The 27,653-nt window shown below is 47.0% G+C and overlaps 1 protein-coding gene across 3 annotated transcripts in view; it reads left to right on the forward strand.

Annotated features, from left to right (window-relative positions):
* Positions 1 to 27,653, forward strand: part of IL11RA (interleukin 11 receptor subunit alpha) — a 155,651-nt gene that overhangs the window by 62,769 nt on the left and 65,229 nt on the right. The window contains exons 1-3 of one of the 3 annotated variants that reach the window (XM_079995023.1): positions 11,275 to 11,344; positions 11,547 to 11,622; positions 12,409 to 12,555. The gene's annotated coding sequence lies outside the window, so the exon portion shown is untranslated. Of the gene's footprint in view, positions 1 to 11,274; positions 11,345 to 11,546; positions 11,623 to 12,408; positions 12,556 to 27,653 lie in introns of those variants that run through there. The other 2 variants (XM_079995021.1, XM_079995024.1) reach the window with 2 other exon arrangements.

Genomic DNA, 27,653 nt, shown 5'->3' on the forward strand with positions numbered 1-27,653 from the left:
TAGCTATGATGGCTTTGCTCTGCCTCTGTGGTTGGAGTTCTGCACAGGTATCTGGTTGGCCATTGTGGGAAGAAGGTGCTGGACTGGATGAAGCACCCCTGGGTGGCCAGATTTGGGATAGTGGAAGTGTCAGGAGAAGACAGACAGGTCAGGTCTCGGAGGTCTGATGTAAGAGCCAGCTGTTCTTATTCATTCTCATTCATTCCTTGGGTTACAATTGCCGTGTTTCCGAAGTGTAATTGCCTTTGTGTGAGGCAATGAGTGTCATCTGTGCTCTGGATATTTTTAATGCTTCCAAATTTAGACTTCAGGAACAGTCACTTAATTTATAAATACAGCACTATCCTCTGATTGACTGCATAAGTGCATATTTGGCTTGCGACTGAGGCGTGATTTCTCAATAAATGTTTGCATTCAAGAACAGTTACTCATGCATCTGACTAAAGAGGAGACGCTCTGATTGCATACTGACCTGTGCCTGGGATCAAGTTTAGAAGATGAAAGTGCCGTCCCTGCTGAAGGTCATAAGAACCTTGTTTGAATTTGTCCACGTGTTGCAAGTTAAGTCTCATTTCCCTCCAAAGGATTCCTCTACATCTTGAAATGTAAAATAAGATTACCAGACGTCCCTGTTTCCCGGGGACAGTCCCCGGATTTACAAATCAGTCCCCATACAAAATCCATTGAAGTTGAAAAGTGTCCCCTGATTCATTGAAAAATATCTGGTAACCTTAATGTAAAATGAGACCCTCAAGACAGAATTTGCCACCTTTTTTTTTTTTTTTTTTTTTGCAGGCTCCACCAAAACTCTTGCTCAGACCCTTGTTCTGTCTACCTTGCATTGACAACTGTACTTATCCTCTCTCGGCTTAAACTGAGCAGAGATTCGGCATCCTTCCTTTTGACTTTCGCGCATTCAAGGGTCTTCAAGACTTTTTTTAAGCTGACAAACCTACAGAGTCATTTAAAATATCCTTGAGCAGTTCGTCGTTTTAATGATCACTCTGCATTGCTTTTAAATGTTTTCCGTGTCGCTGTATACCACCCTAATATTTTATGAGAGGACAGTGCAGAAATACTTTTATAAATGAAATAGTAAAACCTTAAGTTGGCTACAGCCAGTGCAGTTCTTTGGGCGCAGGTGGAATATGCTGTCACAATCTCACCTCTGGCTGGAGAAGCCTGACCTGGCCACAGAAATCAATGATCAAGCCATGGTTTGACTGCTGCCATGCGCTCTGTGTGGCCCTTTAAAGTCCTCTTCAAAACTCATTGTATTGAAATATTGCTGCCTGAATCATGTGACCTCCCCCCCCCCACTGTTAAATACCACCAGTGCATTTCCGAGCTGAGATTGAACTGCTAACTTCAACTTCTTTAAATCCTTGAATGAGGATTTGACGGAGCACCTACAAGGAGAAGGAGACAGTGGAAGAAGATTGGAAGAAATTCAAAGACTGTCTTAATAAATACTATAAGATTAATGAATGTTAGATTGACAGGGGACAAAAAATAATGTGGTTTTCAGAGATCTCGATTAAGAAAAGGAATCTAATTAGTAAAAAACCTTTAGGAAATAAGGGAATGGATTTGCTGATTAAATAATGAAATTAGAATACAATACAGGGAGGTACGAGGAAGTCGGGGAAAATAGGTTGAGAAAATAAGATTTGAAATTATACTTGTTGTTTTGTTTTGGTTTGTTTGTTTTGTTTTTATTGTTGTTGTCTGTATTGGTATTTGTATGTTTTTATTGGAAACTTTAATAAATATCATTTAAAAAAAAAACCCAAACAGTAAAAAAAAATTTAAAAAAATGAAGGAGCACCTACAGCCAATATTGTTTTGCTCACGCATCAGGGATGGAAGTCTGAGCTGTTTGCCCCACTGCACATACTCCAGAAAATCCAGTCTTTAGTGCTAAATTGGAACAAACTGCAATCCACAGGAAACCCGATTGCTGTTTGTTCCAATTCAGTGCAAAACCGCAGCTTTTCCCGTGGGAAAGCGGAGAGGCAAATGGAGGTGTGGCTAAGCCCTGAATTGCTCATCACCATCCTATCATAGAAATGTAGAGCTGGAAGGGAACCCAAAGGTCATCTGGTCCAACCTCCTGCAATGCTGGAATCCCAGCCAAAGCATCCTTTGTCTTCTTGTATGGGCCACTGGAGACAAGATAGCTGCAGTTTTGCTCAGGAGAGGAGCAGACAGAAGTGGGCTTGTGACAAACCACCCCCAGAAAAGGCAGGCTCCTCAGGCCTTCACACCAGCACGATGGACAAGACGTTGTGTTTGCTTAGTGGATTTCCAAGAGTAGCAGAAAATCCGAATGAAATGTTAGCAAAGAGGAAGCAAGTGTGGTCTGACGTTTGATGACGGAGAGTGTTGTGCGGAAGCAGCTGTGATGTCCTGGACTGGGTCTCGGACTCGGAACCAGAGGAGACTCGGTCTGCACTGGATCCTTCGCCTCAGGCATCATCTGAACAAAGTCTGGGACCTGATCCTGAAGAGTCCCAGTCTGCACAGGTTCCCCTGCAACAAACCCCAGCTGGGCCGAGTCCGGGGCCTGAGCCTGCCCTGGCTCCAGATGCGGGGATTCCCTCCTTGCCTCCAGCTGGGCCATCACTTACAGCTGCTCCACTACCAGTTGGGTCAGGGGAGGCTGAGGCAGCCTCTGGGTCTAGTCACCCACCGATGTCTCCTGAGCTGCAGAGACTCAGGTCTGAGAGAGGGAGAGACCTGAGTACTCGCAGGAGGAGTGCTCGCCTTCGGGCGAGACAGGGAGGCGAGTCGCCAGGGGATCAGGACCGGCAGCTACCCTGACAAAGATGAAAGGCTGTCGGACCCCGCCCCAGGTTGCGGGAGCAACATTGCTGTATGCTAGATCCTGTACCTGTCTTTGCCTGGTTTCCTGCCTCGTGTCCTGCCTTGGCCCTGTCGGACTGACTCCCAGCAGAACCTTCGGATTCTGGACTGGACCTGGACTGCGTTTCATGGGTTACCCCCTGGCCCAGCACAGCAGCAAAAAGACAGGCACGCACAAATCAGCTACATCAATTCCACCACAAACCTTCACCCGGAAGCAGCACCCATCTTCTTGGTCTTTGTCCTGGTGGAGCACCCTCCTGGCTGTCGGCCAGAAAGCCAGTGGTGGTTTAAGACCTGGGAGAGACCAGAATTCAAATCCAATCCCCTTCTCAGCCATGAAGCTCGCTGAGTGACCCTGAGCCAGTTGCAACTCCTCTGCCTAACCTACTTCACAGGGCTGTTGTGGGGATTAAAGGAGGATGGAATTCTTCATGCAGCACAAAGCTAACCTATGGAACTCCCTCCCACAAGAGGCAGTGGTGGCCACCAACTTGGAGGGCTTTAAAAAAGATTAGAGAGATTCATGGAGGAGGAGAGGGCTGCCAATGGCTCCTAGCCAGCAGGGCTGTGCTCTCACAGTCAGAGGCAGCCATGCTTCTGAATCCCAGTTGCTGGAAACCACAGGAAAGCAGAGGGTTCTCGTGCTCAAATCCTGCTTGCAGATTTCCCATTGGGGCATCTGCTTGGCTGCTGTGAAAACAGGATGCTGTTGCTGTCATTTAGTCGTGTCCGCCTCTTTGTGACCCCCTGGACCAGAGCACACCAGGCACTCCTGTCTTCCACTGCCTCCCTCATGCTTGTAGCTTTGAGAACACTGTCCCACCATCTTGTCCTCTGTCGTCCCCTTCTCCTTGTGCCCTCCATCTTTCCCAACATCTGGGTCTTTTCCAGGGAGTCTTCTCTTCTCATGAGGTGGCCAAAGTCTTGGAGCCTCAGCTTCAGGACCTGTCCTTCCAGTGAGCACTCAGGGCTGGTTTCCTTCAGAATGGAGAGGTTTGGTCTTCTTGCAGTCCATGGGACTCTCAAGAGTCTCCTCCAGCACCATAACTCAAAATCATCCATTCTTCGGCGATCAGCCTTCCTTATGGTCCAGCTCTCACTTCCACACATCACTAGAAAACAGGATGCTAGACACCTTATCCAGCAGGCTCTTAACATTTTGTAACTCACTCTACGTGGGGCTGCCCTTGAGACTGAGCCAAAAACTCCAGCGGGTGCAGAATGCCGCGGCGAGACTCCTTACAGGGTCCTCGCTGCGGGATCACATTCAGCCGGTGCTATATCAGCTGCACTGGCTCCTGGTGGAGTACAGGATCAGGTTTAAGGTGCTGGTTTTGACCTTTAAAGCCCTATACGGCCTAGGACCCTCATACCTATGGGACCGCCACTCCTGGTATGTCCCATGGAGGACCTTATAGTCTTCAAACAAAAACATATTGGAAGTCCCAGGCCACAGGGAGATTAGGCTGGCCTCAACCAGAGCCAGGGCTTTTTCGCCCGTGGTCCCGATCTGGTGGAACGCTCTGTCACAAGAGACCCGGGCCCTGCGGGACTTGACATCTTTCCGCAGGGCCTGCAAGACAGAGCTGTTCCACCGGGCCTTTGGCCGAGGCACAGCCTGACCCCCTCCTTTGGTCATCCTCACAGAACTCTAGCCCAATGGTTGCCATGAATTTGATTCTGAATTGAATTTAGAATGATTTGATTTTAGAATGTATTTCAATTAATAGATTGTGGTTTTATGTAAGCTGTGTTACTTTTACTGTTGTTAGCCGCTCTGAGCCCGGCTTCAGCTGGGGAGGGTGGGATATAAATAAAATTTTATTATTATTTATTATTATTATTAAAGTCATCCCGGTTGGTGTGCACCACTGGCTCTTGTGGGAGGGAGTTCCATAGTTTAAAGAAGTCCTTTCTTGTATCTGAATCTTTCAACATTCAGCTTCCTTGGGCGTCCAAGAGTTTTAGAGCATGCCTTGCAGAATTTTATAAACCTCCACCCTCCTGCCTCTCGCTTGCCTTTGCTCTGAAACACTGAGCAAACAGTTTACCTGAGAGACTCCCTGGACAAAGTGCTCCATTTGTTAACATAAGAACATGGGAAGAGCTTGCTGGATCAGGCTAATGGCCCTGCTGATGTTGTACTTAAAACTCTGGGGGGGGGGGAGGTGATGATGATGATGATGATGATGATGATGATGATGATGAAGAATCACAAAGATGTCTGCAGATCTGCAATGACACGAATGCTGGCAACGTCAACCCCGCCATGTGGGAATCCCTTGCAGATGACCGCAGTACCTGGAGACAGACAGTCAGGTTGTATATCACAGCAGTGACCAGAGTAGAAATAACCGCTGGGATGAGCGCAGAAAGAAGGAACGCCCTGGTGCATCTGCAGCAGCACAACTGGGTTCCTTGCTCTGCCCCAGCTGCAGTAAAACATGTCTCTCCCCTATCAGTGTCTACAGCCATAGCAGGCACTGCTAGCTCCCAACAGCTTGACCTCACCCCAAAAGGTGGACCCCTCTGTTGTCTCCCCAGACCAATGCCCTGCCTATCCCACCTTGTGCTCCTTGGAAACAGAAATGTGATATAAACAAGCAAATAAATTTGGAAGAAGCAGAGAAATGATGCCTGCGAGCTGCATCTTTCCTCCGGAATCTGGTCTGCTTCCCCCAAACCTGCATTGGGCCTCCTCTCTCCACTCCCCCCCCCCCCACCAATTTACTGCTGGAGCTGAATCAGCCCTCCTGCCCCCCTCCTTCTCAACAGCCCTGCCTCAAACAAGGCTCCTCTTTTATTATTTTTGGGGCCTCTGTTTCCCCCCTCCTGCCCCTCTCCTTTCTGCACCTTCGCCATCTGGGTTCGATAGAAATGCACACACACACACACACACACACGATTCCTCCCAGCAAAGCTTATTTTCCTCCATTTGGGGTTTTTCTTTTTTTAGTGTATGTTTTCTGTAGCTCTAATTGGCCGGGGCTTGAACCCGCGCCAAGGCAAACGCACCTGAGGGAGTCTTGCTTTACAGGCCCCCTCGCGAGGGCCAGAAATTTGGCCTCTCTGACTGCTGGGGTGGGGCGCAAATCGTGACCGGGGGAAGGGGGAACTTTTGGCAGGGTCTTTGCTGATCGGGAAGGGAAGGGGGGTCGCGCCAACAGCACAGTTGCCAGCCGTGCCCCATGACAGCTGCCCTCTGTTGGCGGAGCCAGGAGCAAAGGCTTCCAGCCTTTGGAGCGGAGTGGGGAATAGATGCTGTGTCAGGCCTGCAACCACCTGTGAACTGTGCCCCCCTCCCTCTGCAAAAAGGGGCCTGGACCGCAGATGGGCCAGCAGAGGATGCCAGGCACGTGGGCTGCATGTGCTACCCAGAAAGGAGCAGGTCCGCTTCCAGATTCTGAGTATTTTTGGGTCAGCTCAACCTCTGGAGTCCAAGTCTATGCTGGGTCTTTCCCCCCTCATGTTTGTCTGTCAGAAGTATCACATAGCGGGGGGGGGGGGGGGAATACATGAGGAGTTGGGGGGAAAATGCTTAAGATCACATAAACGAAAAAAACAGAGGCTTACCAATAATAATTATTATTATTATCATTATTATTATTAATAATAATTTATTTATACCCCAGCCATTCTGGGCGGCTTCCAACAAAATATTAAAATACAGCAATGCATCAAACAGTAAAAGCTTCCCTGAACAGGGCTGCCTTCAGATGTCATCTAAAAATCTGGTAGTTGTTTTTCTCTTTGACATCTGCTGGGAGGGCGTTCCACAGGGCGGGCACCACCACCGAGAAGGCCCTCTGGCTGGTTCCCTGTAACTTGGCTTCTCGTAGTGAGGGAACCGCCAGAAGGCCCTCGGAGCTGGACCTCAGCGTCCGGGCAGAACGATGGGGGTGGAGACGCTCCTTCAGGTATACTGGACCAAGGCTGTTTAAGGCTTTAAAGGTCAGCACTAACACTTTGAATTGTGCTCAGAAACGTACTGGGAGCCAATGTAGGTCTTTCAAGACCAGTGTTATGTGGTCTCGGCAGCCACCCCCAGTCACCAGTCTAGCTGCTGCATTCTGGATTAGTTGTAGTTTCCGGGTCACCTTCAAAGGTAGCCCCATATAGAGCGCATGGCAGTAGTCCAAGCGAGAGATAACCAGAGCATGCACCACTCTGGCGAGACAGTCCGTGGGTAGACTGGGCCTTTTAGAAAAAGAAATACCAAAATCGAATAAAAGAATTTTCTTATATGCGACCACCGCAGCTAGGATAGTAATAGCATCTAAATGGAAAGCTAAAGAACTACATACCAAGGAGGAATGGATTCTCGAATTAAATGAATATTTAAAACTGGCTAAATTAACAGCATCCATACAACAGCAGTCAAATCAAAACCTAAAAAACGAATGGCAATGCTTTGATGATTCTATGACAAGAAATTGCTCCAAAAAAGACATGCTAACATGCTTAGATTAAGAATGAAATGCATCAAAACAATAAATTATCAATGACATATGTATGTATACAGAGAAAATAAAAACAATCAGAATGCACTGATAAGTGTAAAATTGATTCTAGGGAAGATGTGTAGTGGTGGAGGGAAGTTAAACAGGGTGGTGGGTTTATTTTATTTTGTTTATGTTTTTTTCTTTTTCCTTTTTGGATATTGTATGATGATTTAAGGTTTCTTTTCTGTTATGTATTATTTCTCTTTTTTTAATTAAATTGTATGATGGAAAATCTAAATAAAAATACAAAAGAAAAAAGAAGAAGTATCACGTAGTGAGGCTTTAGAAGCCAGATTTGCACAACCACCAGTCAAGGTTCAGGAGTCGGTCCTCTCTTGTGGTTTCCCCTCCTCAGAGGATTCCATAAAGGCATGATCTCTCCTAAGCGTCTTCTCTGGGGTTTTGGAGCCTAGCAGCTCCTTGGGACTCTTTGATACCCGTTCCACATTTGTAAGAACTTGATCGTTTAGAGTGAGTGAGTGAGTGAGTTATTAGAAGTTTTCACTGAAAAAAATATGAAATAAAAGAAATATGAATACAATCGTACCTTGGAAATCGAATGGAATCCATTCCCGAAGTCCGTTCGACTTCCAAAACGTTCGTAAACCAAAGTGAGGCCAGCAGAAGCTTCTGCAGCCAAATGGAAGCCCCATTGAGTGTTTGGCTTCCAAAAATAGTTCGCAAACCGGAACAGTCACTTCCAGGCTTGTGACATACAGGAGCCAAAACGAGAACTAAGCTGTTTGAAAACCAAGGTACAAAAGGAAAAGGAAAAATAACCAAAGCATTACAATACAACAGAGTATACAGTACGGTAAATAAGTACATAAGTGATACAATTGTTTGTATCACTTATGTACTGTTTGTTTGTTTGCTTGTTTTTACAGTCAAGTGGTATATAAATTTCTGAAATAAACAAATAAATGGGAAGGGGGAAAACATGCTTGTGCACTAGCTCTTAGCGTTACAGTTCTGATAACAGGCAACTGTGATTCAGACAGTTTTGGGTGACCTGATGGCATCTCTGCTGCCAGGTGGCAATTGAGCGAGGGCCAAAGGCAGCTGATCTCTCAGCGGAAGAGATGGCCTGGCCCTGCTTTGCTCCCCCCCTCCCCCACCCCCAGCTCTGCAGTCTGATGGAACAACTTCAACTCCTTTCTCAAGCCTGACCTCTCAGGATTTATGGAACTTTCTTTCTCTCCCTGTAAAATGCACATTGTGCTGTGCCGATTCCCATGCCTGGCATCTGACGCAGTCGGCTGTTGCCTTTCAGCATCTCCGCAGACCTGTGATTAGTCTCTTTGGGGGTGCGGCGTTCCTGCAACGAATCCTGCCCATATCTGCTGCTGTGGGACAAGAGGCCTAGCCTCTTCTGTGATTTGTTTCTGACATGAGGTTGCTGTGGCGATGGCCACCACATGGCTTGGCAAGGCCAGCGCCAAGCAGAACGTGATTTATGGGTGGGAAGAGAACAGACCTTGCATCGCCCCCTCCACATTCTGCCTTTCCAAACCCCATGACTTTTCCTTTTCCCTGGGAGTTGAGAGGTTAACAGGACCCCCCTCTTCCCAGACCAAATCGATGGCCCAGCGCCTTTCGAGGGGCTGTTTCTCAGGTGTGCTTGGAGCTGCCTGGAGCCCAAAGGGGCCTTTGTTTTGGAAGCGGCAGAGGGCTGTTTTGCACGGCTGGAATGCAGCGCTCCCGTCCCAGTGAGCGAAGGAGCACGGGAGCGGCAGTGGGCTGTTTGCTTTGGAGCTCGCCTGCTGGCTGACCTGAGTGCCTCCGTGCTTGGAAGCCGGCTTGTGGCTATGCCCTGCCCTGGGCCAGGAGGCGTCGCTAGCCAAAGCACAGCTACGGAGAGCCATCCAGCAGGAAAGAGGTTGCCCAGCTGTGGTTTTGAAAGGGTGGCGGTGGAAGCCATGAGGAACGGGCAGGCGGCTAAGGGACCCAGGTGCCTGGGGAGCCCTTTGACCCCTTCTTTCTGGAGGGAGGGAGGGGTAGCAGCAGAATCAGGACCCCTCCCAGCTCAGCTGAGCACCTCTAGTCTAGAGGTCTGGTCTAGCCACTTGCCCAAAGCTCAGAGACTCCATTCCCTCTGGCATCTCCAGCTTCCAGTCAGGGTAGACAATACAGTATTGAGCTAGGTAAAGGTAAAGGGACCCCTGACCATTAGATCCAGTCGTGGCTAACTCTGGGGTTGCGGCGCTCATCTCGCTCTATAAGCCGAGGGAGCCAGCGTACAGCTTCTGGGTCATGTGGCCAACATGACTAAGCTGAACCAGAGCAGCGCATGGAAACGCCATTTACCTTCCTGCCGGAGCGATACCTATTTATCTACTTGCACTTTGATGTGCTTTCGAACTGCTAGGTTGGCAGGAGCAGGGAACGAGCAATGGGAGCTCACCCCGTCATGGGGATTCAAACCGCCGACCTTCTGATCGGCAAATCCTAGGCTCTGTGGTTTAACCCACAGCATCACCCGCGATGGACCGAGTTCTCTGCTTAGTATAAGGCTCCTTCCTATGCTCCATGACAGAGTTGGGCGGTCCAACTTTTTATGCCACGTGGGCTGCAAAAGCACTTTGGCATGGAACCTGTGAGCCCCACAGTGCCTTGTCGCAAGGCTGAAATTTGAAGCCCCCTGCCCAGCCCTCGCGCTGACTTCCCAAAGATAACTAAACAAGGTGAACCTCAGTCAGCTTGTTAGGTGGTTGTAGGCAGCCATGCTCTCCCCACCTCGGTGCCCCCTCTACCCCAGAATGGGGGTGACAGCGCTGACCTACCTTGCAGGGTTGTTTGTAAGTACTGAAACAAGCTGGCGTAGAGGAAGCACCTTACAACTGTAATGTGCTCATGCCCTGCTCTGTACTGTATTGTTGAGTTTCGTAATACAGTGGTACCTCGGGTTAAGTACTTAATTTGTTCCGGAGGTCCGTTCTTAACCTGAAACTGTTCTTAACCTGAAGCACCACTTTAGCTAATGGGGCCTCCTGCTGTTGCTGCGCCACCAGAGCACGATTTCTGTTCTCATCCTGAAGCAAATTTCTTAACCTGAAGCAATATTTCTGGGTTAGCGGAGTCTGTAACCTGAAGCGTATGTAACCTGAGGTACCACTGTAAACACAATAGGATGTAGCAGGTGGAGAAAGGAGAGTCTTCTTCTTCTTCTTCTTCTTCAGATATTGTATTTTAATATTCTGTTGGAAGCTGCCCAGAGTGGCTGGGGAAACCCTGCCAGATGGGTGAGGTATAAATTATTATTATTATTATTATTATTATTATTATTATTAACACTGGAACTCAGTGGAACGGCTCTGCTCTGCTTTGCAATGCTTCTGAATCCCATTTGCTGGAAGACGTGGGCTTTTCTCTGGGACATCTGACCCAGCAGGCCCTTTCTATATGCTTTCACCCACAACCCCATTGCCTCTCAGGTAATATCCTCAAGCCCCATTCTTTGCTCAAGTGGCCATTAGCTCCTGCAGAGTGTGATCCTGCTCACAGCAATTGTGCGATTTGTGCGTGATTTTTTCACAGCACTCCGGATTGCCTCCTCCTCCTCTCCCTTGCCCACCGATACCCACACCTGCGCAGGTTGCCTTTTGCTCTGGGAGATGATGCTACTGTCCTTGCTTGCTTTTTCCTCATCCCGGAAACTCTGCCTGCAAAGGGGAGAGCCAGGGAAGCCCTTGCCTTTTGCTCCTGGTATCTGCAGCCTGAAATCGAACCCGGCCCCCGGCTCCCCCACTCCATTCCCCAGCCGCCCAACTTTTTTACAAGCGCTTTGCTTTTGACATTATTTTTAGGAATTTCTCCAGCGTGTGGCTGGGCTGGTGGGGGGAGGGAGGTGGGGGGAAATGGTTTTGCTTTCCTCTCGAGCTTAGCAGGCAGGAGCCGCTGGGCTGCTTTGGCTGCCGTTCTGCTTGTTAACAGAGCAGTTGCTGTTCGGCTCCTGCCAGAGCCTCAGGTTACGGGTAGGCGAGGGGCTCGGGTTGGGTGCAGTGGGGCGGCTGCCGAGGGGAGGGGGCTTGGGCTGCAGGGAGGCTTGGGCGAGGGGCAGAAGCGGGGGTCGCGGTGGGGATTGGGTGGGTGTGTTCCCAGCTCTCCGGCTGCAGCCAGCGTCAAGAATAGCGGCCCCCCTCCACCAACCCCCCTTTCCTTTCTTTCTTTTCCCAGAGTTTTTGTGATCTGGCGGCGGCTGCGAGGCCATGGGGAACTGCAGAGGCAGCAGAGGCAGCACCAGGTCTTGAAGGTAAGCTCTTGCCACAGGACGGCAGGAATGCTCCTGCGCTCTCCGAAGGACAAGGGAGACTAGTAGTTGTGGCTTCCGGAGCATGGTGCTGTCCAGTTGCACCAGGCAGAGGAGAAATCCCGTGGGTCATAAGTGGTTTAGATACTACTAGGGGAAACGGGTTGTCTGAAGGATCCTGAACCTCTCCATCCCTATGCCGTGCATGTGTTTTATGGCACATGGGGCATGCTCCGAGGGCGCCGGGCTGGGTTCCTCTGGCCGATCCCGGCAGAAGGAGCTTGGCTCCTCCAGAGGCGACACAGCATCGCTGAGTCACAATCCACTGAGTCAGCACTCTGGGACCCCTGCGTCAACGGGGTCACCGCACGCGGTGGACTCTCTCGTATCTGAGTCAGAGCGTTGGGAAGCGTTCAGTCCTGTGCAGCTGAGTTCAAAGCGTTTTGCAGAGCGCACTGCACACAAGTCTCGGGCTGTTTTTACAACGTGTTTTCCGCACAGCGAGGGAGAGCGTCGTCAGGGCTGCAGCCGTTTCCTTGCTAAATGTATTTGCTCCACCATTTAGGGCACAAAAACCCTCACAAAGCTGCTTTACGGCATTTAATAAATATATTCCAAAACTCTTACCACTTTAGCATTCAAAAAAGAAGCTTCCAAATTTATTTCCTGCTGGTAAAAGTTAACTCTGCTGCGCTACTGCGATGGTGGTGCAGGCTGCTTCGTGCTGTTGTTTTTGTACGAGTTGCTCAGACTTCCACTCAGGCTGTCTAAGCCGAAATGTTTCTCTAGATCTTCTGAGCTGAAGCTTTGCCAGACTTATTACCCTAGCTGCAGTGACAGTAGCAACAGCAGCAGCCGCCCTGGTCGATTATATCTCATCCAACTCTCCAAGGTCAACCCAAAGCAACCTTTTAATGGGGCCATAAACCAGGAGGGGTATGTAGAAAGTTTCGGCATGCGGACCCTGCATTTATGGAACGCTCTCCCTCGGAGATTAATCAAAGCCCAGTGCTGTAACCTTTTGAAAGCCGTGCACAATCTGCTTGGGGTGGCTTCTGTTGCAGGGGACAAGCAGAGAGACGGTGGTGGGGTTAAGAGACCAATTGAGTTTTGATGCCAAATTGGATTTAAAGTGGATGCTTCGTTTGTTTAATCTGTTAACTGCCCTCGGAGTCTCCAGGGTGGGATGAGCTAGGTCCTCAAACAATTAAATCGCTGCTCTTTTATTAGCCATTTATTAACTAAATAAGTTGTTTTGGTTTTATTTCTGTTTAACCCATTGCTGTGCACAGTCTCTGTGAAGGCGGAGAAATTGGCTTCAATTTTTCTGCCTTTATAGTTCTCTGGCTCCATTGCAGTTTACTTTCTCTGGTACTGATATAGTTCAGTTGCTCTGGAGCACAACAGAAAGATCTGTGTATGTTCTGCCTGGAGAAGAGAAGATTATTGTGGATTATTGTGGGAAAGGTTTAGAAAGAGGGCGATGAAAATTATCAAGGGGATGGAGAAAGGTTGCAGCATTTAGGACTTTCTATTTTTGAGAAAAGGCAAGTTAAAAACGTGGCATGATGGATGTTTATAAACCCATGGCATGGAGAAATTGGAGAGCAAAATCTCATAATACTGGAACCCAGCTGGGGGGCATCCGAGGAAGCTAAATGTTGGGAGAAGATACTCGCACAGTGCACAGTTCAACTACGGAACTCCCTGCCACAAGGAGGTAGTGACGGCCACCAAATTGGATAGCTTTAAAAGATTAGACAGATTTATGGTGTGTAAGGTTCTTCTGATGGCTACTAGTCAGGAAGGCTATATTTGGCCCTAAACGGCCTCGGCCCAGTATACCTGAAGGAGCGTCTCCACCCCCATCGTTCAGCCCAGACACTGAGATCCAGAACCGAGGACCTTCTGACCCTCACTGCAAGAAGTTACAGGGAACCAGGCAGAGGGCCTTCTCGGTAGTGGCGCCCGCCCTGTGGAATACCCTCCCATCAGATGTCAAGGAAATAAACAACTACCTGACTTTTAGAAGACATCTGAATGCAGCCCTGCATAGGGAAGTTTTTAATGTTTGAAGTTTTATTCTGTTTTTAATGTACTGTTGAAAGCCACCCAAAGTGGCTGGGGGAGGCCAGCCAGGTGGGCGGGGCAGAAATGATAAATAATAATAATAATAATAATAATAATAATAATAATAATTACAATTGGAGGCAGAACGGTTTCTGAATACCAGCCACTGGAGACGGCAGGAAGGGAGAGGGCTACTCGTGTGCTCAGATGCTTGCAGGTTTCCCAGTGGGGTAACTGTCCGGCCATTTTGAGAACAGGACACTGGACTAGATGGGCCATTGCTCCAGCAGGCTTTTCTCATGCTTATATTAATGTGAGCCATGGCAGAGGTTTTCAGATACCTGCTGGGCTGTCTCACACAGAAGATGGAGCAAACTCTTGTTCTCCCGTTGCTCCAGAGGGAAGGACCAGCATTGGAGGGTGGAAACTGCAAGGCGGCAGCTTTTTTTTTTTTTTTTTTTGCTATGAACATTACGAGAAATTTCCTAATGGCAAGAGCCGTTCAACAGTGGAACAGTCTGCCTCAAGGAAGTGGTGGCCATCACCAGTCAGGGATGCTGTAGATTCCTAGGCCTTCAATTTGTTGTTGTTGTTGAGTCGTTTAGTCGTGTCCGACTCTTCGTGACCCCCTGGACCAGAGCACACCAGGCACTCCTGTCTTCCACTGGGAAACCTCCTTCGTGCTTGTTCTTATTGTTTTTGTAGTTTTTCGGTTGTGTCCAACTCAGAGCACGCCAGGCACTCCTGTCTTCCACTGCCTCCCGCAGTTTGGTCAAACTCATGCTGGTAGCTTCGAGAACACTGTCCCTCCATCTCGTCCTCCATCGTCCCCTTCTCCTTGTGCCCTCAATCTTTCCCAACATCAGGGTCTTTTCCAGGGAGTCTTCTCTTCTCATGAGGTTGTCAAAGTCTTGGATCCTCAGCTTCAGGATCTGACCTTCCAGTGAGCACTCAGGGCTGATTTCCTTCAGAATGGAGAGGTTTGATCTTCTTGCAGTCCATGGGACTCTCAAGAGTCTCCTCCAGCACCAGAATTCAAAAGCATAAATTCTTCAGCGATCAGCCTTCTAGGCCTTCAATATCCCTCCCAAATCCAACATTCTGTGATGCTTTCACAACCTAGATGAATTGTGTCATTCTGGATTTTTTGGGAAGGCTGAAATCAAGAGACCCATTTCCACATACTCCCTTCCCAAGTGGCCGAATTGGTAGCGTTAGCTACCCAAGCAGATGTTGCAATCTGGTAGACAACGCCAAATGTTTTTTGGAGCCCACTTGGCCGGTGTGTTCAAATGCCAGCAACTGCATGGCTGTGGCGTGAAAGGGGCATGAGGAGTCATCATCCGCGTATCTTGGCAGCATTTGAGTTCCTCATCTCCAGGCAGGCTCAGAATTTGAGCTGAAGGTGGCATTTTAAATGTCAGAGAGGAAATGTGCTTTTGCTCAGCTGGATTTCCAAGGGGAAATCTGTCTTTGGACAAAGATCATAGAATCTTAGAATCTCGGAAGGGACCCCAGGGGTCATCTAGTCCAACCCCCTGAAATGCAGGAATCTCAGCTAAAGCATCCCTGACTGATGGCCATCCAACCTCTGCTTGAAAACGTCCAATGGAGGAGAATCCACAACCTCCCAAGGGAGACCATTCCATTGTCAAATAGCTCATACTATCAGAAACATATTCCTGATGTTTAGTCGGAATCTCCTTTCTTGCAACTTGGAGCTATTGGTTCGAATCCTCCCCTCCAGAACAGGAGAAAACAAACTTGCTCCATCTTCTATGTGACAGCCCTTGAGATATTTGAAGATGGCTCTTATACCTCCTCTCAATATCCTCTCTTGCAGGCTAAACTTCCCCAGCTCCTTCAACCGTTCCTCATCAGGCTTGGTTTCCAGACCCTTGACCATCTTGGTTGCCCTACTCTGCACACCTTCCAGCTTGCCACCATCCTTCTTATTGTGGTGCCCAGAATTGGGCACAGTATTCCAGGTGTGGCCTGATCAAGGCAGAAGAGAGTGATACTATTATTTCCCTTGATCTGGACACTAGACTTCTGTTGGTGCCACCTAGAATAGCATCCACTTCTTTTGCTAGTGCATCACACTGTTCACTCATGTTAAGCTTGTGGTCCTAAGACCCCTGGATCTTTTTCACGTCTCCTACTGGTAAGCCAGATGTTCCTCATCTTATATATGTGCATCTGGTTCTTCCTACCTAAGTGCTTAACTTAGATTTGTCCCTGTTGAAATTCATTTTGTGAGCTTGCGCCCAGTACTCCAATCTGTAAAGGTCATTTTGAATTCTGATTCTGTCTTCTGTGGCATTACCTTACCTTATGGCAGGATGAGTGAAAGACTCATTCTAACATGAGAAGATCTTGCTGGATCAGGCCAGTGGCCCATCTGGTCCAGCATCCTGTTCTCACAGGGACCGACTAAATGCTTATGTGAAACCTCCAAGCAGAATCCAGGCTCTATAGGCCTCTCCCTTCCTGTGGTTTCCAGCAACTGGGATTCGGAAGCCTGGCTGCCTCCAACTGCAGAGGCAGAGCATAGTCATCCTGGCCATTGACAGCAACAACCTCCACAAGTTTGTCTACTCCTCTTTTAAAGCCATCTAGGTTGGCAGCCATCCCTGCCTCCTGTGGCAGGGAGTTCCACAATTCAACTGTGCTGAAGATGGCCTCATCATCATCACCTGATGCTTTTGAACCCGGGACCTTTGGTCTGTCCCTGAGCTCTGGCCACTCCTTGTTGAGGGGTAAAGCCCCCCAGGTTAACTGTTATGGGGTGAAGCCTGCCTGAAAGCGCTTTCCCCTCTTCCAAGGTTCGTGCAGCTTAGCTGTGACCGTTCAGTTCTGATAGAAATCCATTCTGTACGTTTTCAAGAGCACCCTTTACAAAATAAAAAACCAAATCACATGTTGCAGGACATTCAGAGTTTGGCATTTCTGTCCTTTCCTGAAAGAGGAAAAAGCTGGAGGGTTTGGGTTTCAAAATATGGATTTCAGCATTGGAAGGAAATTCAGTTTTAATGAGGTCTTATGTCTCTATTCATTTTATTGCCTTCCCTGAGCCTTTAGAGTGGAGCAGGCAATAAAATAAATTGTCCGGCTCGCCAGGAGCCTTCGAAGTTACCACCGGAAGATCCAGCATCGGTCTGTTGCCATGGGAGCTCTGCCACAGTGGGAAGCAAGGAGAGGTGGTCCCATTGTAGAGACAGGAAAGGTGGCAGGTGCTGAGCTTTTGATACACAGAAGGTGCCCACTTTCAACCCCTGCCATCTCTGGTGGGAAGGAACCTGGTAGCAAGGCTGGTAGTCTTGGTTTGGGTGGCACAGAGACTCACAGAATTGTAGTTCTGGGAGGGGACCCCAGCGGTCATCTAGTCCAACCCCCTTCAATGTGGCAGTCATGGCTAAAGAACCCCTGACAAAAGGTCATTCAAGCTCTCTAGCAAAGGGGAGTCCACCACCTTCCGAGGGAGTTTTTAAAAATGGTTGGATGGGTTGTCATGTTGTCTTGAAGCTAGGAAATTAAGGGAGAGAGCCCAGTTGAAGATTCAGAGCAGACATTTGAAGGTAACATCGAGCCCTCTCTTATAATACTTCTTATTGTCAGAAGCACAAGCCCATTCAATAAACACACAAGACATAACCGGCTGTATGTTTGAAAAAATAATATATACTATTCATTGTACTGAATTGTAGATTTCAAGAGAAGTAGCTCATAAAGTTTAACGAAAAACATAGGAGACCCAGTGGATCAGTTCATTCACTAATCAGTTTATGCATAAGGTCCATATATGTGAAAGGGTCTATTCCACCTGTCTGTTCATAGAGTCCAACAATCCACACGAAAGGTTGTTGTAGTTCAACAAGGATTTCTGGAATATTAGCCTTGTTTCGCCGTCTTGGGCTTCATCAGTAGTACAAACTCATATATGATATCACCGGACAGTGGATCTTATAGCATAGTAGTAGCTCCTATAAGGAGACGCGGGTGGCGCTGTGAGTTAAACCACAGAGCCTAGGACTTGCCAATCAGAAGGTCGGTGGTTCGAATCCCTGTGATGGGGTGAGCTCCCGTTGCTCGGTCCCTGCTCCTGCCAACCTAGCAGTTTGAAAGACGTCAAAGTGCAAGTAGGTACCGCTCCGGCGGGAAGGTAAATGGCATTTCCATGCACTGCTCTGGTTCTCCAGAAGCGGCTTAGTCATGCTGGCCACATGACCCGGAAGCTGTACGCCGGCTCCCTCGGCCAATAAAGCGAGATAAGCGCCGCAACCCCAGAGGCAGTCATGACTGGACCTAATGGTCAGGAGTCCCTTTACCTTGAGCTGCTATAAGAACCACAAGCCCATCAGCAACCCAGTCAAAGAACTCTTTGGCTTCCATCTTGGCAAAATGGCACCCGGCCTTCTCTAAGGACTCAGCAGATGAAACAATACGGTCGAGGCGGTGGTGATTCTGTGCGGCCTTCTGAAGAGCTCTTTCAGCAAATAGATTTATTTTAATTGTGCTTCTTCAAAATGCAGTTTGAAAATCTAGGACTCTGCCCTGTTGTGTATGAGGTGATTTGAATTCCGGGCACACAGATGGTAATTTTCTGGACTCAGTGAAATGGGGACAATTCAGTCAGATGTTGCTTCTCTCAGTGTGCACAGATGGAGCTGATCATTGCTTTTTGTTCCCTGTTTTGCCTTCCTGCTCATAAATCCTGAGAGGTATTTCCTGAAACTCTAAACCCTATATGAGTGAAAACTGGTTTGACAATCAGATCCCCTCTTCACAGGAACTCCTGAGAACTTTAGTTTTTGAGTGGGGGGCTAGGAGCGCCTAACAGGATCCAGAGCATTTTGCCAGCCACAGTTCCTGGGATTCTTCCGGTGAAGTGATGCTAAAGTGATAGGCAACGAATGCGAGTTAGTGCAGCGGATGTGCCCCAAATACACGTTCGTACTTAGTTTGTGCACCTTGGCATTTTTTAATGGAGCATCTAAGGACACGTTCGGAAGTGGTGCTAAAAATGCTTTTTGGTCCGAAAAGTGTGAAGCTGGTTAATGAGGTGTAGAAAGTGGAAAACAGCCATTTTAAAAATAGAAATCTGCATGCCAGCTAATGAAGATTTCCTTTTTCATTTTAAACTACACTTGTGGGAAACGGGCACAGGGGACTCACTGAGTTATTATACATGTCATACGAAAATGAGCATCTGTCCCGGAGAAACTGAGGCTTTCTTGGAGGTGATTTGCGGTTCCAGAGTGAGAAGGTCAGTGCTACAAAGCAGATTTCCCTGAAAGATGGGCTTGACCGCCGCCACCGATCAACTCCTGCGATGCACAAATGCAGGCGAGTGTTGTTTGGTGTGTTCCCGGACGCGTTCTCCGTTTACACAGAGCCACAGTGACGCCCAGCAAGATTGGCCGGCACCTCGCGTGAACGCCCTGGGATGCTTCCCACAATTCTCTGCAACAAGCCGTCGCTCGGCAGACACACGTCGACTTGGAAAGGGCTCTCTGCAGCTAGAAAATTCTGAAGCCCACTGGAATAGCCAGGCATAGATGTTGAAAGCTGGCGTGGCGTTTCGCTCCAATGTTTTGAGCGTCCTCCTCTGCCTGTGTGAAACTGAGTCACAAGGTCTGGACGCTTTTGGAAAGAAGTCTGAATTTTTAAGGGAAAATGCAAGGGAGCCTCACGGCAAGAGGCTTAAGGGGTTGTGTTGCCAGGCTTGCAGTGTGGACATTCTCTCGTCATGGATTAAATGCACACGGGTTGGAGGTTTTTGCAGAGTAGTGGGTCCTACAGTGCTTCGCCAGCCAGCACGTGCCAATCAGTACGGCTTTTCTTGTGCAACTCATTGTTTTCCCATCTGTGTAATAATAATAATAATAATAATAATAATAATAATAATAATAATAATTTTATTTATACCCTGCCCTGGTTCAAAAACTGGGCTCAGGGCGGCTAAAAACAAATTTAAATCACTTAATTGTAAAAACAGCATAAAATGCAGTATAAAACATGAATAGCAATAAAATTCAAAAATCAAAAATCAATTTAGGGGAAATCCATCTAATAAACATTAGATAATCACCAGGGCTAGCTGGCTGAATTAATCCTACTTGGGCCAGCAAGGAAGCCAGGGGAGAATTAGCTGTGGGGTCTCAAAGCAGGTAATCTTCATAAAAGGGGAGGGGGAGGGAAGAAAAGGGAAATAGAAGATCAGGCTGAATTTAAATTAAAGGCTCTGTCTTACAGGCCTGACTAAAGGAGGTTAAATTCTGAAGGGCCTGTGTACATGTGTACCCTCTGAGTAATTGCAGGGATGTTCCGATTCTAGACCATTCAGTTTCATCCATAGAAGACGCCATTCTGTGTATGTCCAAAGGGGTTGTTGTTTTGCGGTGGAGCAGAGGAATGATGGGATCTGGTGACAAGTCATGTCTGACTTCCATGTGTGTGTGACGGATTGCAGAGGCTGGACCACCCCTTTCCTTTGCTGAAAGCCTTCATGTGGGATACAGGCATGCTTTTTCCAGAAGAGCTGACAAACGGAAGATGCTGAGCTTGATGTGTTTTTGGTTTGATCCAGCAGCCAGGCTCTTCCTATACTGTGACGTCGATGTTCTCGCTGAGTGCAGTCAAACCCCGATTTTTTAACATAATCCATTCTGGAAGCCCGTTCAGCTTCCAAAATGTTCAGAAGCCGTGCCTCAGCTGTCAAGCTTCCTGCAGTCAAGTGGAAGGCACGTTGGACATTTGGCTTCTAGAAAACGTTCGAAAACCGGAGCATTTACTTCCAGGTTTTTGGCATTCGGGAACTGAAACGTTCCAAAACGGAGGCGTATGTAACCCGAGGTACCACTGTACTGATTTATTCCAGAATAAAAAATTTTGCAAGCATCAATCTGATAATGCCACAATCCTTTGCAGCATTGTGCTTCTGAATTCCAGTTGCTGGCAGGTGCTGCCGGGCTCATGCGCAGCTTGCAGGCTTCCGCGGGCGTCTGGTTGGCCATTGCAAGCCCAGGATGACCGATGGATGGACCATTGACTGATCCAGCAAACTTGTCCTATGTTCTCATAACATTTTGGAGTGGGTGTCCGTGCAGTGGAGACCTTTGCTGAGATGGTGCCAAGTGGGCCTCCTTTGAGGCAGCTGGAGCACCAGAGAGGGACACAATGAATTCTAGGATTCGAGGAACACACAGGACCAGGTCATCTCCTGATCCAGCCATCAGGGCCACGGCATGCCTTTCACCTCTCCTTGCATTGCGTCTCAATATCACTGCCCAGATGTGATGCCCTGGCTTAGTCTGCTTTGCTTAGTGTGAACCCAAATATGTGTGTGCTTATTTGTGAATGGAGTTGTTTTCTCCAAGCCTAGAGACAGTGTCCCACTGAACACAAGCAGAGATGACTGTCTGTTCCGTATTCATTTCAATTACAGTGATGCCTCGCAAGACGAAAAGAATCCGTTCTGCGAGTCTCTTCGTCTAGAGGTTTTTTTGTCTTGCGAAGCAAGCCCCATTGACGGCTTAGCGGATTAGCGCTATTAGCGGTTTAGCGGCTTTTAGCGGCTTATTGGCTTAGTGGATAAGCGGATAAGCGGCTTAGCGGCTTAGAAAAAGTGGGGGGGAAGGAAAAAAAACCCGCAGGAACTCGCAAGACATTTTTGTCTTGCGAAGCAAGCTCATAGGAAATTCGTTTTGCGAAGCACCTCCAAAACGGAAAACTCTTTCGTCTAGTGAGTTTTCCGTCTTGCGAGGCATTCATCTTGCGGGGCACCACTGTATTTAAATACAGTGCTCCCTTGGTTCTCAAACTTAATCCGTTCTGGAAGTTGATTCCAAAACCAAAGCGTTCCAAAACCAAGGTGCACTTTCCCATAGAAAGTAATGCAAAACGGATTAATCCGTTCCAGACTTTTAAAAACAACCCCTAAAACAGCAAATTAACCTGAATTTTACTATCTAACGAGACCATTGATCCATAAGCAATAAACAATGTACTGCAGTCACACAATCAATCAGTAGCTGAACTGGGTTCCACACAGTCAGAAAAACAAAACAAAAGCCGCAAAAACAAAAATGCAAAATAATTAGCAAAAACAGACAGAACTTGGTGTAACACTCAAAATGGAAGTGTGGCACTCAGATCGGAGGCATAACGCTCAAATTGTTAGTGTAACACTCAAAACAGAAGTGTGGCACTCAAAACGGAAGCGTAACACTCAAAACAGAGCACGTTCAGCTTCTGAAAAAAGTTTGCGAACGGAACACTGTACTTTCAGGTTTGCAGTGTTTGGATTCCAAGGTGTTTGAGAACCAAGGTACCTCTGTACTGCCCTTTTGCCACAACAAAAGCAAATAGATAAGAATACATTAAAAAAAGAAAACAGTCTGGCATTTGACATTACTTTGTGCATTGTTAGCTCAGAATCTGGGTATATCTTTTCTGTGGGTGTGTCATATGTTTGCACTTCCCGCTTTGTGGAAATGGATCTGCAAAGCGATTTGCAGATCATGAGCTGACCTGGCGATAATGTTCCTAAGATCCTTAAAGGATGGGGAAGGCGGGTCATTGACAAGAGCCTTTAGTTCGGTGGCTGAATCGCTTAAAGCCCTGCTGGGTTGCTGCCGTTTTGCAGAGCCAGACGGGGCATGTTGTGCAACGCGCAGTAAAATGGTTGACGACCGGCAACTGTCAAGTGTGGAGCCAGGATTCTCTGTTGACGGACACATGTTCAGGCGTCTCAGTTTCCATAGGGACAGGCTGCTTCCCCAGGAATGCTCCTGGCTCCTGGCATTTAAATATAACCCATCTTGCACCAACGCAGTGGATTGTTTTCTAGGCCTCTTATATCACCGTCGTCTCTTGGATCTGGGTCTTGTAAACAACAGATGAGGCAGTAAATTTATGTCTGGATTGTATTGCGTGGGACTGCAGGTGGGGACTCACATCACAGAATGCTCCTCCATGGAACAAAACGCTTTTACCTAGAAATCTAACCTTCTGCAGAGAAGGCCAAGCTTCTTCTATTTTGTTTTGTTTTGTTTTGTTTTGTTTTGTTTTGTTTTGTTTTGTTTTGTTTTGTTTTGTTTTGTTTTGTTTTGTTTTGTTTTGTTTTATATGTTAAATTTCTATACCACCCTTCATGCAAGGATCACAAGGCAGTTTACAATATAAAAGCACAAAAATACAGAACAGAGTAACAAACAAAAACAATAACCCCTGCACACAATTTAAAAGGCTATTGCTTCCCTTGGTCTGGAAACTACCGTATATAGTGGGACCTTAGTTCTCAAACTTAATTCCAGAAGTTCATTCCAAAACCAATGCACGCTTTCCCATAGAAAGTCCAGACTTTTAAAAGCAACCCCTAAAACAGCAACTTAACATGAATTTTGCTACCTAACGATACCATTGATCCATAAAAGGAAAGCAATAATCAATGTACTGTACTATAAAATAAATAAGACAGTATTGTAGATTATAGAAGTTTTTTTAAAAAAATTCTTACCTGCACTGATGATAGTCATTTTTTGGTAGGGGGCTTTTATCCATTTCCGCAGTCACACAATCCACCAATCAGTAGCTGAACTGGATTCCACATAGTCCCAAAAACAAATGAACTGAAAAAGCCTCAAAAACAAAAATTCAAAATAAATGACAAAAGTGCCAAACTTAATCCGTTCCGGAAGTTCCGTTTGACTTCTGAAATGTTCAAAAACCAAGGTGCAGCTTCTGATTGGTCCAGACCAGGGGTCAGCAACCTTTTTCAGCCATGGGCCGGTCCACCGTCCCTCAGACCATGTGGTGGGCCTGACTATATTTTGGGGAAAAAAATAATGAACGAATTCCTATGCCCCACAAATAACCCAGAGATGCATTTTAAATAAAAGGACACATTCTACTCATGTAAAAACACACGGATTCCTGGAGTGTCCGCTGGCTGGATTTAGAAGGCGATTGGGCCGCATCCGGCCTATGGGTCTTAGGTTGCCTACCCCTGGTCCAGGTGCCCCAGAAACAATAGCCAACAGCCGTATAGGATGTTTGGCTTCCGAAAAACATTTGCAAACTAGAGCACATACTTCTGGGTTTTTGGCGTTTGGGAACCAAGGTACAACTGTACTTCTGTTGAAGCAGCCGAGAACAGTGTTAGCTTTTATTGCCGCTGCATCACCCTGTTGACTCATGTTAAGCTTGTGGTCCATACGGGTAGCGCAGAGACCACAGAGCGTAGGACTTGCCAATCGGAAGGTCGGCGGTTTGAATCCCTGCGACGGGGTGAGCTCCCGTTGCTCGGTCCCTGCTCCTGCCCACCTAGCAGTTTGAAAGCACATAAAAGTGCAAGTAGATAAATAGGTACCGCTCCGGCAGGAAGGTAAACGGTGTTTCCGTGCACTGCTCTGGTTCACCAGAAGCAGCTTAGTCATGCTGGCCACATGACCTGGAAGCTGTATGCCAGCTCCTTCGGCCAGTAAAGCGAGATGAGCGCCGCAACCCCAGATTCGTCAGTGACTGGACCTAATGGTCAGGGGTCCCTTTACCTTTACCACCAACTGAGCTTGTGGTTTGCAGCTGACACTCTTCTCATTTAACATGTCCTTCAGGGAAGCCGACAGAGATACCAGTGCAAACCAATCTGTCACACACATAGGACAGTGTGGAGCAGGTGGCACTTCCTTGCTCACCAGCTTGCCTCTGTTTGTCAGGATGGGGGCGCCCCAGGAATATGCCTGCATCAGGCAGGCTAATTCACAGGAGTGGGGTCTCACGCCAGGGAGGACTAAGTCCCATTAGCACCTGGGTGGTGGAGTAATAAGATGTATAAACCTCAGCAATTTGCACCTCATTAATGAGCTGAGATGTTGCCCAGCTTTGAGATCCATCCATCTGCATCCTGGCCAGTACTATACACCAGACACATTTCCTATGAGGAACTCATGAGGAAATGTGAGTGTTAAGAAGTGGAGACTCAAATGGCCTTAGGGTACAAATCAGGGTGGATAAAAATAAATGATTTTTAAAAATAAAATAAATTGGATTTTTTAAAATTTAAATCAGATTTTTTTTTTATTTAATTTGGGATTTTTAAAATAAAATGCTTTTGGAGGAAACATCTTTTCTATTTAAGTTACATTATAGTCCAAAGGTTATTCATCAGGAAATAAGGATTTGTTTTTCATATGTGCCAAAACTCAATCTAAGGATGAGTGTTTTTTAATCGTTTGACCACATCAGTTAGCAAACATGGATACATATGCAATAATGTTATTGTTTTAGTTAAATAAATTATTTAAAGGTAAAGGGACCCCTGACCATTAGGTCCAGTCGTGACCGATTCTGGGGTTGTGTTCTTAACCTGAGGTACTATTTCTGGGTTAGCGGAGTCTGTAACCTGAAGCATCTGTAATCTGAGGGTACCACTGTATCCACATTTTGCAAAGAAAAAAATATTTTGATAATATGGTTTACCACATTGAAATGTTTAAATGTTTCTTTGTCCTTGAATCTTCCTGCCACACTTGCCATCCATTCATGCCACACCAGGGTGGCATGCTGCACCCTTTGAGAACCTTAAAGGGGTAAAGGTCTGTTCAAGACCCCGTGTTTATTTACACAGGGCAATTGTGCTGGAGAAGACCCCGCCAGCCAGACTCTCTCCTGGGCAGGCTGTTCATCTGCTTGCATAAAGAACTTGACAGCTTTTATAAAGACGGCAAAGTTGTCATAACTCGGCTAATAAGAAACCACAAGGAATTAGCTTTGTAGGGGGGAAACGTTGCCAGTCCAAAAACCTCAAGCGTTCTGTTTCTTCTTGTGAATGTAGCATCCCATGCCAGCCTGGGTTTGTTTTGTTTTTTATGTGTTTGTCTCATAGCCTGGGGCGGGGGTGGGGGCTAGGCAAGAGCAAGAGCAAGACTATCTATATATATCTATATATCTATATCTATATCTATATCTATATCTATATCTATATCTATATCTATATCTATATCTATATCTATATCTATCTATCTATCTATCTATCTATCTATCTATCTATTAATAAGTTAATAAACCTGTGCTTCAGCAAGAATACCATGATTCCCATCATAAATTCTTTTTTATAGAAAGTGATTGCCAAAATCATAGTCCAATGTCACACAGTCAATTCTGTAGTTAAACCATAATCATCACGATAGTAAAAGATTCTTTCAATCCTGCTTGCGTACTTCAAAAGTCAGGCAGTTAGTCTTTCGAAAGAGGTTTGCCAGGTAGAATAGCAAATGCAAAATATATCAAAGAGAAATAATGGAGGCTCACCCCGCCCTTCCGTTCCGACATACCAGTCCAATTGCAATGATGGTCCTTCTCCAGATCAAATCTTTGGCACCCAGTGGCTGAGTCAATAAGCAGAATACTTTACCTCCCCTAGTTCAGAGCATGCCTGTTAATTAAGTCCAAATTTCATCTTAAAAAGCAGGTGTCCGCTGCTCATGTTGACAGCTTTGGAGAGTTGCCAAAAACGCCTGGTGCTTTGTACCTAGTGCCCCCTGCCTCCTCATTCCTTCCAGATGGGCATCAGGTATCGGACGATCTGCGGGTGAAGCTGCCCCCCCAGCCCTGGGGGGGTTTGGGAGGATAATTACTCCCATGTTATCCTCAAATTCCATACAAAAAGGCTCTGGTGTGATGGGGACAGCCGTTCGCTATGGCAGCCAAACAGGAAGTCCAGGCAAGAGCAAATCTTATCTATTTTATTATTATGACATTTATAGCCTGGCACACGTGGTTCTCCCCTTCCTTATTTCATCCTCACAACAACCCTGTAGGGTAGGTCAGCCTAGGAGACTGAGTCTGGCCCCAGGTGACCCAGCATGTTCCATAGCTGAGTGGGAATTTGAACTCTGGTCTCCCAAGTCTTGGACACTTTTAAAGAGCCATTTAAGCTTGTGATTACTAACATGTGTTGCAGCAGTGAGTTGTTCAGGTTGCCTGTGCATCGTGCCAATAACTGCTTGGATTTTACATGAGCCTCGTGCAGCAAACCAGCTGCATTAGAAATTGCCTGATTTCTCAAAAATTTATGGAAAAGTGGGATAGATATAAGATATAGGTTCAAAAATACAGTAAAGGTTCACTATCTATGCTAGCATTCGATTGACGTTGGAGAGAGATTGAGTTGAGAAATAAGACCAAGGGTACATATTGATATAGCAATGTATTAGATAAATTGCAAATAAATATACAATAATAAGAGTACATTCATTTGTAAAAAAAGGAATATACAACAGGATAGACAGGAAGTCCAAAGTGTTGGTATATATATGATTTTGGAATAGTTTTTTGTCGTTGTGTTGTTTTTTTCTTTCCTTTAAGTACCGTATTTTTCGCACCATAACACTCACTTTTTTTCTCCTAGAAAGTAAGGGGAAATGTCTGTGCGTGTTGTGGTGGGAATGCCTACGGATGGCGGGGGGATCTGCTGCAGTCGTGAGCAGAGGATCCATGGTTCCCCTTCCTTCCCTCCTCCGTGGCTCGCTTTGAAACAGCAAAGCGGGAGAAGAGCCACTGAGTGGGGAGGAGAGAGGGACAGAGAGCCTGCTTCTGCAAAGGAGCAAAGCGGGAGAGGAGAGGAGAGGAGCCGCTTACACGAGTGTAAGCGGCTCCTGTCCAGTTGGCTCCTTTAAAGCAAGCAGGCTCTCTGTCCCTCTCTCCTCCCCACTCGCTAAATAACAGCAAAGTTTTTTGCAAGCAGGCTCCCTCTCTCTCTCTCTCTCTCTCTCTCTCTCTCATCTATCTATCTATCTATCTATCTATCTATCTATCTATCTATCTATCTCTCCTCCCCACTCCTCTTATAAGAGCCTTCTCCTATTATACCCCTCTTCTGCATTATTAACAGCATCCTTCTCCACCCACCCCATGTGTGTTCCTTGTCCCTTGAGTGCTTTTCCTTCCCTCCCCACTTAAAA

This window comes from Podarcis cretensis, assembly GCF_951804945.1.
Source record: "Podarcis cretensis genome assembly, chromosome: 11".
In the NCBI taxonomy this organism is placed as follows: domain Eukaryota; kingdom Metazoa; phylum Chordata; class Lepidosauria; order Squamata; family Lacertidae; genus Podarcis; species Podarcis cretensis.